This window comes from Hirundo rustica, chromosome 2 (genome assembly GCF_015227805.2).
Source record: "Hirundo rustica isolate bHirRus1 chromosome 2, bHirRus1.pri.v3, whole genome shotgun sequence".
NCBI classification, from domain to species: Eukaryota; Metazoa; Chordata; class Aves; order Passeriformes; family Hirundinidae; genus Hirundo; species Hirundo rustica.
The window spans coordinates 21,618,129-21,633,704 of NC_053451.1; the positions used below are offsets into that span (position 1 = coordinate 21,618,129).

At 41.6% G+C, this 15,576-nt stretch overlaps 1 protein-coding gene across 1 annotated transcript in view; it reads left to right on the forward strand.

The window, feature by feature from the left end:
- Positions 1-1,809: 1,809 nt before the first annotated feature.
- Positions 1,810-15,576, forward strand: part of COL8A1 (collagen type VIII alpha 1 chain) — an 87,266-nt gene continuing 73,499 nt past the window's right edge. Inside the window, exon 1 of the mRNA XM_040056959.2 lies at positions 1,810-1,897. The gene's annotated coding sequence lies outside the window, so the exon portion shown is untranslated. The remainder of the gene's footprint in view (positions 1,898-15,576) is intronic.

Below are 15,576 nucleotides of genomic sequence, written 5' to 3' on the forward strand. Positions count from 1 at the left end.
AGCTCAGCAATTTTGAGTCAGCAGAGCAGTCTAATCATCAAATAAGGAGTATCTATTTACTCTTTATTTTCTGAAAATCTCAGCCTTGATCTGTCTAAGTACAAAATCATCTGATTATTTAGATGCTAGCTGAGTAGAATTCCACTTTACACACATCATTTAGTCAGTTGAACCATACCAGGTGCCATAACTGAACTAATTACATAAACTTATGGCAGTAAATTGTGCCCTTTCTTTCCCTATTCCCATGTTATAATTACTTTGTGTAGCCTTCCTAAAAGCATGCTGTAATCTCTTCACAGCAGAAACTAATTTCTTAATGAGAACTATAAAAATACTCCGAGTGCTGTAGAAATAACAAAATAACATGAATTCTTTTCCCCATTAGTTGCAATAATGTAGAAAATGCCCTAGCCAAAAGCAAATCAATACCTGTGAGAAAAATTAACAATTAAACCAGTCCTTTTCAACTTGACAATTCCAAATCTCAGAGGCTACATCACCAGGGTTATGCAACTTCTTTTGCCACATAACACTGTCATCCAAGCTGATGGGTGCTTGATTTGTAAGCCTTTTTCTAAAAAGAAAAGACTAAATAATGTTGTATGTAACTCACTATGTTCTGATCAATTCACTTAGTACTGCCTTTTTTTTTTTTTTTAAAGTATATTTTAACTCCTCAACCAGTGATCAGTTTGGCCCTTGTCCTAAAGAAGTAGTAAGATATCATATCTCCTCTCCACAAGCTCTGCTACAAACTTATCTCAACTCTGTTACTAAGATATTCATTCATTTTTTGACCTGGTCCTTCCCAGATTTCAAGTCAGGACGTACCTCTGGACTTTCCCTTAATTACACGCTACTGTTCTCCCCTTCCTGATCTATCTTTTCAGATTTCTCCACCCATTATATGTTCCAATATGACAGAGGTTTTACTTGTGCAGGATGCCTCATGCAGGAAGATATATAAATAGAGAATTAGTGTATTTGAGATGGGTACAACTGTTTCACCTGCAGGAGCCAGTGTCTGGAATCAGTGCCATCCACTCTTCTGAGTGAAAAGCAATGAATGAGTTAAAATGAACAATGAATGATTTTACACAGAAACCACCAGGAATGCATATTCCTACTGGTTTGTCTTTTTGGCTACATTTGCCTTTTGAGAATACCAGTTGGGAAAATTGTTTAGAACTCAGGCACAGTGAACAATAAAACCTCTAAACTAAACTGCTAGAAAGTCAGTGTGTAGATGGAACAAGTTACAGCTGCGTCAAGAAAAAGCTGTGTAGCTCAGCAAAACAGAAACTTAGTAGGGTTTCGGAGCTGAGATCTAGTAGACATTTGGAATATAAAGGAAGTTCAATCCTTCAGAAAACAGACAGCTTCGAAGATCAAGGGGCTGATTCTTCATAGCTATCCCTTTTCAGAAAGGGAAACACTGACCTTTCTGATCAAGACTTTGCATTTGTATTTCACTGCCACAAAAATCTTTCCAACAGATGAAGTAACACCTAGTAGCATTGTAACTGCATCTAGAATAATTTGGATTCAGATTTAGAAAAATAAATACTGTAGAAAATCTTTAGTTAACTACAGATTTACAGGAAAACAAAACAAAAAAAACCCAGCAAATAAATCCAACACTATTTCTCATGTATATGCCATCCAGCTTGCTTTTCCTCCCTCTCTCTGTCCCCAAAGAGCAAAAACCTACTCTACAATGCCTTCTGAGGGCTGTCTGCCTGCTATCCTCACTGCCCACCTACCGTAGGGAGCAGCTCCTCCCACCTGCACATAAAAGCCAAGTGCATGCTACCAGCAGCAGATCAGAGCACTTTCTCAGTCCTCCACTGTTTTGAGCCAGTGATCTTCTCTCCTTGGATCTTGTGTACTCAAGGTAAGATTGCTGCTACTTCAGGTTTCTGTTCTAACCAGCTATTGTGAGGAAGTCTTAATGCGAACTCTAGCACTGCCTTGCTGGGTGGTGCTGGCTCCCCCCCCGCCTTTTTTTTTTTTTTTTTTTTTTTCAGATGTAGTGTCATCTGACATTTAAGTTAGTAACAGCTTGTTGTTTTAGCAGTGAAATAAAAACAGATCTTGCGGGGAAACACTGTGGCTGGGAAAAGGTCTTCTCTCCCTTTCTGACTGATTTTGAAGAGATTAGTATACCCAGACCAATTATAACGATTTGTTATCCCTCTTAATATTCTCCTTCTCAGTCCAGTCAAAGTTATGGGGGAAAAAAAAAAAAATCACTGTAAAGCTTCCTTAAATTCTGTTTGAGGGAAAAAAACCAAACACTTAAGTGCTAATTTAAGGAAGGAACTGGGTTTTATTGCTAATATAATTTACTAGCCAGATTGAGACAATTTTGGGACTGAAGTGCATCCTCACAGGTTTCATTGCCTTTAAAAAAAGTGTGATGGAACTTAAGCCCTCACAGAAGCACAGTTATAAGACTGATGGAATTCATTATCTTGTACCAAATATGCTTAAAGTAGATATTTTATAAGCAAAGTTCTGTTTCTTGGAACAACAGACCATGTGTCTCTATGAAACTTTTAGATCAGTTTGTTTATATTTTATCTGCAGTTTCCCTACACAGACATTTCTAGCATTAGAGGAAGGAATTGTTAAGTGTCTCAGAGACAGCTACTGAACAGTTAAAACATTTAAAAGTGGTTTCAAAACTATATTTGCATTCCCATTCATGCATCAGCCCATCCTCACAGAGATGAATCTTTTGGTGACCAGTAGCAGTTTTTCACATTGTGTGAGTCAGTGCACTTTTAACACACAGTCACCTGTTTAAAGAAATTCCATCACAGAAATCCTAATCCTACAATGCCTCTCTCCAGTGCTCAGAGAGGAGGGAAAGCATGAGCTACCAAAAGCAAGCAGTTAATGCTGTCTGTAAATACATAGTATATAATACAGTCTTCAGTTAAATAGTGATATTTTCTTCTTAATGTCTAATTCTCTTTCTAAACCAAGTCTTTTTTGGTCTTTCACAAAAAGAAAGTCTGCTCTGGACAAGAATTATGTCCATATATAACTGTACTCACATTAGCTGCAATATTTTAAGCCATGGCACTGTGTAACAGCAGAACTCTGCTCCAAGTACCCTTCTCTGCATACTGTATCTAAGATTTTTTCCGATTTTGTATGTTATCTGTTCTAACTAGTGGAGAAAGAAAAACACTGCCTTCAGCTATTTGCCTGCAAGATTACATAAGTATCTTAAAAAAAAAAAAAAACACAAAAACCCAAAAATCCAAAATGCAAATAAACTGACCTGTTCAAAAACCAAAGTACAGTGCTTTCTATAGCAAACTTACAGTAAAACTATTTTTGCATCCAGGTAATTAATATAAATTGCCCATAGAAGACAGGAAGAGAGCCCAATGATTTTCCTCCTCCCTGGCATTAACTCTGAGCTACAAAATTTTGTTTCTCAGTTAACATCTGATTTTTACAGCAAACCTCCCCTTTCCAAAAGCTGTTATAAAACACAGATATGTGATTTTAAGTTCAATGCATACAGAATTTAGGTCTACAGTGTGGCAGCAAAGCCTCATTTGCTCACACAGAATTTTATTCTATCTGATAAATCGAAATTTTTAATAAAGCAAACTTCATGGGAAAAATAACCTATTTACTACAGGAAATGTATATGTAGCAAAATACCTTTTATTAAAGCCTGATGTGAAATGTAATGTTTTGGCATTTGAAAAATGGATTGTAGGACATGTTAAGAAAACTCTGTTCAAAGGAATGCATCTAATTTAGATCAGAATCTCCTCTGAACAGTTTCTCTCTTAGGCTGAGTAGATAATTCAGCTTAGCATCGCTTTGCAGCAAGGGATGAAGGGAAACTGCATCCAGCAGGTTTCCAAGAGAACTCAGATGTCTAGGAATGCATTTATTGACCTTTAAGCTCATCTGAAACTCCTTTTTACAAGATCAAAGCACACTGGTATTAACCTAAAAATACTTCAATTTTAAAGTAGTACTACAACCTGAATTAAAATTAAAAATATATATATAATCACTGGGAGAGGAAGGAATTCAGATTTTTGAGTAATGATCATAACGTTTAAAACTAATAAAGGTAAAGAGAGTGTATTAATTTTTTTTCAGCCACAGATCATTTAAATGTTAAGCAAGGATGCTAAGCCACTTCTGGCAGTTTTGCTTAGGGTTTTTAGGTGTTTATTTAGGGCAGTAATATCTACTTAAGCCCCTAGTGTAACTCCTAGTGCTATCTAAAGTGCTAGACTAGATACATAGAAACAGAGCATAAACATATCACTGTCTGCTTATCTATGCATAGTTCTGCCACTACCACTGCTTGGGAGAAATTCCTACCTTCAGGAATTTATTTTCACACCTCTCTGTAGGGAGAGATTATGTTTTCCTCTGGCCCTGCTGTCACTAAATATATAAAATATTTTACTCAATGTCACAGTGAAAATTCATGGTAGAGTGTCAGATTTAGCTCCTCTGGTTTCCAGGCCAGCACTAATCCCACACTTCATTTTGTATTCAGCCTTATAAAGTCCACCACTTTGTAGCTGCTCTGTCTTTGCATGACTCTTTAGGGCTGAACAGCAGGGAGAATTCCAGGGCCAAATCTTGAGACAGGTAATTTACTCCTAACACTTTCAAACTTCCTGTAACAGGATTTACAAATAAATCATTATTGGAAGGTGTAAATAAACAATTAAATGAATAAGCAAATGCTCATCTCACACTTTGTGGTTAAAGGAGACCAGCCCAGTCTTGGCAGGCTGAGAAAGCAGAGATCACTGCCATGGACCAGAAATGATGGGCAACATCTCACTATAAGAATTCAGTCTTGGTAACTCAGCAGCAGTAAAGAGCTCAAAGAGAACCTCACAGCGTTTAAGCAAAATTATTGAAAATACTGCATTTCAAAAAAACCCTCAAAACCAACAAAACCAAAGCAAAACCAAATAAACAAAACCAAAACCAAACACCACCTCACCCAACACATTCCAGTGCTCAATTTCCAGTGTTATTACCCCAGCAATGGAGGCCTTGTCTCTTACTCTTTTAACTTTAACATTACTGCTAAGCATGCCTTGTTCATAGATAAAGAAGTGAACATGTGAGAGGTAACTGGAGGACTAGAAAAGGAACCATTAATGTTCATCTCACTCTGCCAGAGAAGAGAATTTTTATATATCTATGGGCATATCTGCTGGCAGTTTTCTGCCACTTATTCTGTGTCTTGCTGTGTATCTCAGGGGAGGTAAGGTTAAGTTTTATCTCTTAAGCTTAAATATATCCCTATACTTTCCCTTATTTCTTTTACCTTCCAGTTATTGTAGGTTGTGAATTCTTTCCTTCTACAGGGAGATAATTTTTAATTGTCGTATTTCTAAAAGAGCAACGGTTCAATGGACGTAGTGTAGTGAGGAACAAGACATGATAAAAACATTAGAGGTGGTTCCTTCTGCCAGTTAAAAAATCAGCAAACAGCTGTACTTAACTACAAAAGTTCCTTATTTTTGCCACTTACACTTTCTAGAGTTTTGTGCAAGTGTAGTCACCAGTAAATAATTATGCTTGCTCTCCCTGCACTCCTGAAATGTTGGATGTGTTTCTGTAATTGTCTTGATATGCAGTGAATTTAATGTCTCATAATTGCACTGCAGGGAATTAATACCACTATGATGTCTTGGGACATCTTTAGGTGATTAAAGCTTCATGCAAGTCCCTATTTTATAGCAAAAGCAAGATAAATATAAGTTTTTTGCTTATGAATGGCAGGTGAAAGTGTTGAGGGGGTGACATTAAATGGACCCTGTTCAAAAGGGAGTGAGAATCAGTGCCCTCTCTTGGTTACAAAAATCACGTAAAGCAGCCCTATGAGAGTGTTTATCAGTTCCCTCTGCTGGCTACAAAGCCCCGGCCAGATGAGCAGCTGTGTTTGCGGAGGCGAAGGTCTGGAGTTCTATTCCCAGTGCTGAGAGCCTGTGGTGAATGATGACTGTGGTGTCTGTGCACGCCTGTGGACATCATTCTTTATGGGGTCTCATCAGCAGCCACACTGAGTTCAACATCAGGGCACTCAAAAATAATACGGACTTCCTGGTAGGTAAGAGACTTCCTACTTTGGATTTGAGAAGCATGCTAGCAGCTCTGCCATTCATAATTCTATACAGCTAGGGCATCCTTCCTTCTGCATTTTCTGCACCTTGCTTTTTCCACCTCTTCAAGACAAATGCGTGCTTGTGCTCATTACACTCATTTTAGAGACATCTGGGCCGTTAGCGCAAATATTCTTGGCAATGCTGAAGTGTAGCACTTCAAAGTGTCAGCTTCAGAGAACTCCACGTTTGCAAGTAAGAAGTAAATGGTACCAAAAAGTACACTCCAGCCTTCAAAAAAACACAAACAACACAACCCTCCCCTCCCCTAGCAAAACTAACAAAAACCCCACCACAAAACAAAATAGAAAAAGAACGTAAGGACTTCTTTTCCATTCCTGTAGGAAAAGGCCTATACAACCTGGTTACCCAGATGGAGAAACAAGTCATACAATTTATGCAGTCACTCTTGAAATAAAGTTGAGATGAAAAAAAAAATGTACTTCAAACTTAAGAAAGAGTTTTTGTTTTAAAAAGCTATCCACAGCACTAAAAATCACAAACTCCTGGATTAGCTATGCCAGTTTACTTCAGCTCCTAGGAATCTATCATGGCAACATATAGGATTCATAATTATAGGGAGAATTAGTCCCATTAAAGGGAGAATTAGTCAAAACTAACAGCTTGACATAGTAGATATCAAAGGTATATTAAAAGCCAGAACTTTGAAACATCTGCAGCATATGTTTCCTGCTAACTAAAAAAGCAACCACTCTTTCCAGACCAACATACTGCTGCATTCTTCACTCTGAAAGTGCGAGGTTGACAGCAGCACACTGTGCATTTGCATAGGGAACTCCAACCAAAGCATTTGACCATTTCTGCAAGAGAAAATTCTGGAGAGTAAAACAAGTTGCTAACAAAACCCACTCTTATTATATGAAACAACAACAGATGGACGTAATACATATTTTCTGGAACGGAGATGTTTCCTTTGCCTCTCACTCGACATAGTTTTCAAAGGGACAGAACGGGAGGTGGCACAGCCCCAGGGACACACAAACCAAAGATAATCAGTTTAGCTCTAAGGAAATCTAGCAGTCAAGTCTGCTTGTGCCAGCACATAACTCACCTCTGTTCTGCCCTTCCATTCTTCCCACAACGCATGGAGTTCAGGGAATGCACAGAATCAGAACAAGAGTCTTTATGTAGCTTGGACACCAGAAATTCTCTTTCAGCTTGCCTTAAAGAAAAGCAGCAACAACAACCAAAAAAAGGGTTCAGCTATTTCCCAGTATGCCTTTTTAAATGAAGTAGGTGATCTTAGTTGAACTCTCAGTTGATGGATATTAATGTAAAACACACAACTGGGACCCTCACTGGCAAATCTCAGCAAAAAGTCAAGAGGTAGTTGCTTTAGGTCAAAGCTGAGCAATAAAAGCAGGCGTGTGAGGAAAGTTTATGTTGCCAGCATTGATAGATCTGCCACCTGCACTATAGACGAAAAGCAAATAAGCAAAGAGCAGTTAAGGAAGTATATCTCATAAGCACTAGCGTTCACACAAAACATATTTTAGAAAATGACGGGAAAAAAAGGACAACATTCAGTACTTACTTCCTTTCAGTCAGTGGCTTGAATTGAATTTACCATAGTAGCACGTCACATTGTTTGCTGCAGAAAAATGCAAAGCTTAGGCCTTTAGGAGTAAGTCTCTTGTGCTTTACTGATTCCAAAAATGTCAGTGCTTGTCAAAGTGTTTTTGAAATAAAACCAAAACCATGTTAATAAAATGAACTTTCCAAGACAATGCTGGCCAAAACTGATTCTTAGATTTCTTTTCAGTAATAAACTGCCTCTGTGGTTGCTGAGTTGATAGGGAAAAGGATTTAGAGGATCAAAGCCAAGTTCTGGTTAACTCAGGGTACAAAAAAAAAAAAAAAAAAGGGCACTGAAACAGAACACTAGCCCTACAGTGAATGGGCAGACTTTTGCTGAAGGTGGGCAGATCTTAGCAAAATCCAGCTGTGCTCTCAGAAATGGCTGTAATCATTATTAGGCTCTAACTGAAGATATTCCAGGACTGCAACATTTATTGTGGGTAAACCCTGTGATATGCTGCTGTAGGTTGCTGGACAAGCCTCAGTACTTTAATACGTAATCACAGGCTGAATGTTAGTTCAGAAGTGCTACCCTGCCTATTTATTAAGTAGCAATTCCCTAAGTGAATTAACAACAGGAAGGATTCTGTCCCAACTTATCCCAGCCTTATGGATGAAGAACTCAAAAGACAGGCTGCAGTGAAGGCTGAAGGTGTTCATGATGAGCTGCGTTCCTGCTGTGCACACAGGTTGCAAGCAAAGCCAGGCAGTGAGAGCTCCGGGCTGTTCTGCTGTATGTTCCTATAGGTGCTGATGCAGCAGCACTTCCTGTCTTCCACGGAAGAAAGTGGTGCCATAGTTGGATATTCTGTGTCTTTTACAGGAGTTCCTGCTCTCCTTCAGTTCAGTCACCCTACCTACATTTAGGATGACTACGCAGTACAGTCCAAGCTGCCACTGCAAGGATTTTTTTTTTTTTTAGGGTTTTTTTGTTTGTTTGTTTGTTTTGTTTTTTGGGTTTTTTTTTTAAATGCTTAGGAACTCCAACAGACTGTTATTATCTTTTGGATATCTGAGTATAACTTATTACATCAGGAAACATGGAAGACATTTCAGGATTGTTCCCTAAGCTTGCATAACTAGTCTCAGCTAAAAATATTGTTCACACAGAAAACTGTACGTTTAGCATTCAGTCGTCATACTAGACTTAAGAGTAATTTACAGGAGTAATTTTTTTTTTCTTTTTTTTAATGCACTGGTATAGAATGATCAGATGGCTTTTAATTAGTAGTTTAAAGGAAATCCATTTGTCTCAGGTAGGTTTTGTAATGTCACCTTCATTTCATCTTGATTTTAGATTGCTCTTAAGTAACTAGCTGCAAATACCCAGTGTCTAAAATCCAAGCAGTGGTGGTTAGCTCTGGCATGTTATTCCTGTGGAATATTTCTGTTCCCCAGTCAGGACAAGATAGCTCTTCAAATTTCAAGCACAAAAACTGCTTTCACTGAGTTCAGAATTCCCTTACAATGAATATTTTATATTATTCTTCAAAATATCCTATTTTCAACATCACATCTCTCTCTTCTATGCGAAACACTGTTAAGAGATCAATACAAAAGGACTGACAACCAAAATAAATTAAATTTTTGACTGGTCAATGGCATTTTCTCTGCTACACATGCTTCAAACTTTCTAACTGCTTATATCATGAAAATAAGTATTTCAAAAATAACTAAACAGAAACCTGTTATATTTTCAATGCTCCACTTGTCAAGCATGTTTCAAGAGCTAGAATTTTAGCTTGATGGCCATCCACAACATACACACAGCCTTATCCTTCAAAACAAGGACTGCAGCTGAGACCAAGAGCTGCTCCTGCAATTCCCCACAACCTGAAGGGGACTGAGGAAGTGACATGGAGCTTTCTGGGGGCACTCAGCATGACAGACCTCAGCTCAGGAGGCAGCAACACTTCCTTCCTGGCTTCTCCTTCTCTGCCACCAGAGATGATGAGGAGAAGTGTTTTTGCTCTCTCAACTGCTTGTAAGTTGAGAGAGCTTCAGGAAAACACAAAATGTGGTACCTAATTCCCAAAAGCTATCAAGATAGCAGGAGTCTCAGGAGTCTGTGTCTGCATTCTGTACGTTCTGCATTCTTTGTGTCCACTCTCAGTGGGCATCCTTCTTCCCAAGCTTTGTTAGTCTTGCCCCAGGTCTAATGTCACCTTCAGATAACATAACATAATGTCACCTTCAGATAACAGATAAGATAACAGAAGCATGAGAAAGCCTAAACCTTAACAAGGGAACTCTACCAACAAGTATTTAGTTTTTCTTCCCCTTGGCCATCACTTAGAGCTTGCTTGTTAGCTGCTCTCTGTTTCGTGGATTAAACCTCCCTTCTTATTGATTAGGCTTGAAAGTATATACAAAGATCAAACATTAAAGAACATCCTTTCTTAAGAAAATTTTACGTATTCCATGCTTTGCAACAAGCGGATTGCATTTAGCCACCATTGAGTTGTAATGGTGTTGTAGTCTACTGTAAAACAAAACTAAACCACAGGGCACCCTGAGGGCTCCACAGCCATTACCTGCAGGAAACACGGCTCTGAGGAAAGCTGCCATGGCCTGGAGGGGTGGTGACATCTTCACTTCACCAGGCTGTGGTGACATCTTCACTTCACCGGGCTGTGGTGACATCCCCCCTCACCGGGCTGTGGTGACATCTCCCCTCACTGTGCTGTGGTGACATCTCCCCTTCACCAGGCTGTGGTGACATCCCCCCTCACTGTGCTGTGGTGACATCTCCCCTCATCGGGCTGTGGTGACATCTCCCCTCACCGGGCTGTGGTGACATCTCCTCTCACCAGGCTGTGGTGACATCTCCCCTCACCGGGCTGTGGTGACATCTCCCCTCACCGGGCTGTGGTGACATCTCCCCTCACTGGGCTGTGGTGACATCTCCCCTCATCGGGCTGTGGTGCCATTTCCCCTTCACCGGGCTGTGGTGACATCCCCCCTCACCGGGCTGTGGTGACATCCCCCCTCACTGGGCTGTGGTGACATCTCCCCTTCACCGGGCTGTGGTGACATCTCCCCTCACTGTGCTGTGGTGACATCCCCCCTCACTGGGCTGTGGTGACATCCCCCCTCACCGAGCTGTGGTGACATCTCCTCTCACCGGGCTGTGGTGACATCCCCCCTCACCGGGCTGTGGTGACATCCCCCCTCACCGGGCTGTGGTGACATCCCCCCTCACCAGGCTGTGGTGACATCTCCCCTCACCGGGCTGTGGTGACATCCCCCCTCACTGGGCTGTGGTGACATCCCCCCTCACTGTGCTGTGGTGACATCTCCCCTCACCGGGCTGTGGTGACATTTCCCCCTCACCGGGCTGTGGTGACATCCCCCCTCACTGTGCTGTGGTGACATCTCCCCTCACCGGGCTGTGGTGACATTTCCCCCTCACCGGGCTGTGGTGACATCTCCCCTCACTGTGCTGTGGTGACATCTCCCCTCACCGGGCTGTGGTGACATCTCCCCTCACCGGGCTGTGGTGACATCTCCCCTCACTGTGCTGTGGTGACATCCCCCCTCACCGGGCTGTGGTGAGGGCCGGACCAGCCCAAGCTGGGCCCCTGTCAGTCAGGCCGGGCCCCTCGCCCTGGAACACCTCTCACCACCTCTCACCTCCTGTGCTGATTGTGGCTCCCCCTCACGCTCCAATGTTGGCGCCATTTCTGCGCAGGGGCAGTCAGAAAACTCATTTACAACCTGCGCCTCCCATTCCCAAAGGGGAGGCAAGGGTTGAGGAGAGCAGAAACTCCCCACAGCCCGGTCAGCTGAGGAGCATTTATGGAAACACAATGCATTTGAGGTTTCTTGGGTTTCGGAGATACAGCCCCGGGGCTTCGCTTCTGCGTGCCAGCCCTCGGTGCCCCTTGGAGAAGGATCTGGGCAGCATTAGCTCGCACAGATGCCGACGGTGCTGGAAGGCCAAAAATGAAGGGAGCTGCAGGGGGAGGGAGGCCTGCGCTCTGAGCTGGAAAGAAAATGTCTCATCATGTGAGAGAAGGCTGCTCAGAAGGAGAAGGAAGGCTGCTCCAGCACACACTACAGGAGGTTCAGGACCTTTCAGATTTCCACATCTGGAGGCAAAACTGAAGCTGCTGTAAGTTAATTTAAAAAAAAAAAAAAAAAAAAAATCCATTTTGAAGTTAATGTTCTTGGATCTTAAAATCCAAAAACCCACCTGCAAAAGATACTACTGTATATGGGTATCTAGTATGAGAGTAACCAGTCCTGTAGTTAAAACTCTAAACCCTCAGAACTCTCCCCAAAAATACCAAACACTTGGGTGGGATGTGAGGAAAGAAATGTCATGTGAAGAAATAAAATGATAGAACTACTGTGCTCAACAGGCAGGGAGTTCAGAAGGCAAACAGCGGAATGGAACAGCTTCATCATTTCTTTACAATGTATTCTCCTGGCCCTGCTTTGTTCAGCACAAAGGTTTTTTTAAGGCTGAGTCCTTTTGATCTGTATGTTACATCTCCTAGCAGGGTGAAGCCCTGACTCATGATCAAGGGTTTGAGACAAACAAAAAGCAGCAGCTCCTGAACTTGAAGGCTTGCAAATTATACTCAGAGCAAAGCTGACTCCTGGACTCTTGCTCCACTTAACTTTAACACAGTCACTTTAACACAGTCCTGTTTACACAGATGATTGGTATGTCTGGAAAGACACTATGCTACAAATGCTTCACCTCCCTTTCCTGGCTTCTGAAGCATCCAAGAACCTCACACACAGCAGGTTAATAAATTTATCCTTACAAGCACCCTGGCAACATCACTCTCGTTTTAGAGGAAATTGAGGCACAGAGAAAGTTGCTGGTGTAGCATTTCAAGAGATTGCTCCTGGCCAGATTCTCAAGTGTCTTCCCATCATGATGGGAGCTACATGGAGACTTTGATTCCCATCTGGGCACCTCAATGAGAACCAGATTTTCACGAGTGATCAGCACCCAGTAGCTCTCACAATGACACTCGCAGACAGATTTCTAAGAAGTTTCTTTGATCATCTGGCCACTGCCTCAGTGGAGGCAGAGAGCTTTTGAAAAATCTGATCCCATTTGTGGGTGCTGAGCAGTTCTCAAAATTCTTGCTTAAGTGACCTGGCCAAGCATGCAGACTAAAATCTGAGCAGAACCACTTTGCCTAATCCCTAGGCCAGTTATTTAACCACAAGAGTATTCTTCCATCTTCAGCAGAGAAAAAATAGATACTAGTTGGGGCAGCAATCAAAATGCCAAACAGCCACCAGTATCCATGCCTGCCAAGAAAAATGCCCGGATACTTGTGGGCAAACCAGACAGCCACATTTTGGTTATTTTCCTGAGAAAGAATTATTTCTAGTAGCAGTGCCAGAGTCTGGCAGCCTGGTTTATGCTCTTTCCAGATATACCTCTTCCTTTCTGGGCTAAAACCTTTGTGAACATGCCCCCAAAACAGGCACACCCTCCCCACTCTTCAGAAAAACCACCAGCTATCCAAACCCTGTCCTGTCTCCATTATTCTTAGAGAGCCAGGCACGCTTGGGCAAGACAACACCATTTTGTGTAACAATTAAGAAGCAGTGATCGTGTCAGTGAAGATTCTTGTTTTCATTGAATATTTCATTCATTTTTGAACATAAGCAACCACTTAGCTGCAGTTGTGCTAGATGCAGAGGAGGAAACACATGCTATTCTTGGCCGGACTTTACCTCTGTGGGAAGCAGCAGCCTCCTTAAAGCAGCCTCTGTACACTGTATGATTTAGCTACATTTATGATTGTCCTGAACCTCAAGCAAGGACCTGAGTACCTGAAAGTGTAAATGTGTGCAAAACCCCCAAGCCCCAGCCTGGATCCGCTGTTTTATGCCCTGTTTGTGTGGGGTCCATTTGCAAATGACAGTTTCCAAAGCCACAAACTAAATGTTAACTTTAAAAAGTCTTCAAACTGACTATATTAAGTCAGCTGCCAGTTGAGATGCTGCTCTCTGTGTCACTCAGCAGCAGCTTGTTGGACTGTCTATCACAGGACTCCATGTCAGAATCCAGCTTTCATTAAATGCTCTGTCTCGCCTCCGTCCCCAGCTTTCAGACCACCTCCCAGATAAGTATCTGACCAGTCTGGCAATATGAAGATAAGGCACCCAGTCACTAGTATGCTTTAAGGGAGCACAGATAGCTCATGGTAACTATTGAATGAAAATGTTTACAGAAAAATTGCTTTGTAAAACAGCTCAGACTAAGCTGTTGCTGAATGTTGAGCTCAAGCTTCAAGCTGTATAAGCCAAAAACCACAGCTGTATCTTTTCTAGCTACAGCTAAAACCAGCAAAGTGTACTGGGAAAACCTTTTTGGGGGAGGGGGGCAGGGAGATACTCTCCTAACAGAGGATTGCATCTAGAAGCAAGTGTGAACATTTTTCTGCTGGTTCTATACCTGTAATAGCACACAAGATAAGTGATGATTGTTTGTACTTCGATTGTTGAATGGCTGCTTTCACTTGATTCTGACATCTCCTGCAGTAATTATTGTGACAACTCTTGTCAGAAGCTGGACTTCAGAGCACTGCCGCAGTCTAATAATACAGCCTCAGCTTTACAAACAGAAAAAAATAAGGCAGGAAGGGATGAGCTCATGAAGCACATTTATGCAGGCAGTTAACTGCACATGCTTTGGTGTACATTGTGACCTAAAATGTTAGAGGGAATATCACAGGAGGAACTTGGTTTATGATTAGTTGTATTTGTTGTGGGCCTTATGGTTTTGTTAGTAAATTTATCACTATAGCTTTTCTCTTCTTCCATCTTGCAGATTTTTATTTTAAATTCTCTTTTCCTGTCCAAGGCATTTCAGTGAAAAAGCTGGGGTCAGCTGAGGGCCCAGGTCAAGAAGTCTGTATAGGGTATCACCTGCTGTAAGCTCAAAATCCAGCAACAGTTCAAAGAAAGGTCTTAGTTCAGAGAGCAATGAGGTAATCAAGACACAGCTTGCTGGTGAAGGACTGGGAGATGTGCTGCTGGAGCAGAGGTACCAGAAAGGACCCGTGGAAAAGGCTGGCAGGTTCAATAGTCCAGCCTGATGTGCCTTTGGAGCAAGAGCAAACAGGAATTCCAGTGGTGACAGGAATGATGCTGACAGTAAGCAAGGTTGATATGCAAAAGATGGACCTTTCTATGCAATTGGCATACTCTGGAGTCCAGGTCTTCGGACAAGTAGGGCTGTTCTGTTTTGTTCTTCAAGCTATGTATATCAGCACTGACTTTTTCTCCCGGTCTTAAATGTAATTTGTGGTTTACGTCTTTTGTATCAACAAGGTAGCACAGAGACTCAAAGGTAGGATAATCAACTCCAGATAATCAGTCTCATTATGAGACGCTGTTACTCTGGGAGGTCTGTGTTTCTGTCAAAATTTGTCAAGAAATACAGTCCCCAAGAATTGGGAGACATTTCCTTTTTCGACTAATGCTTGCATTTCCACTAGGAAGCTGTAGTTTTGAATTTACATATTCTGAGAAAATGTTTTGCTTAGAAATTCCTGCTTATTCCTTTGGGAAATAATTGGAATTACTTATTAAATATAATCAGTTAGAATTGGAAGAAAATCCACTTTCAAGAGAGAACAGTCAGCATTTCCCAAATCATTCTTCTCTCTGTGCCCATGCAAACAATCACTTGAAATCACTGCCGGGCACAGGTCTTGTAAGAACCCGAGTCCCATTTTTAACCCAGACAAGGATTACAGAAAACTGCACTTCAGGAAACTACACAAGGCAGCCTCCCTAAACTGAGTAGTTTTCCAGGCTTTAC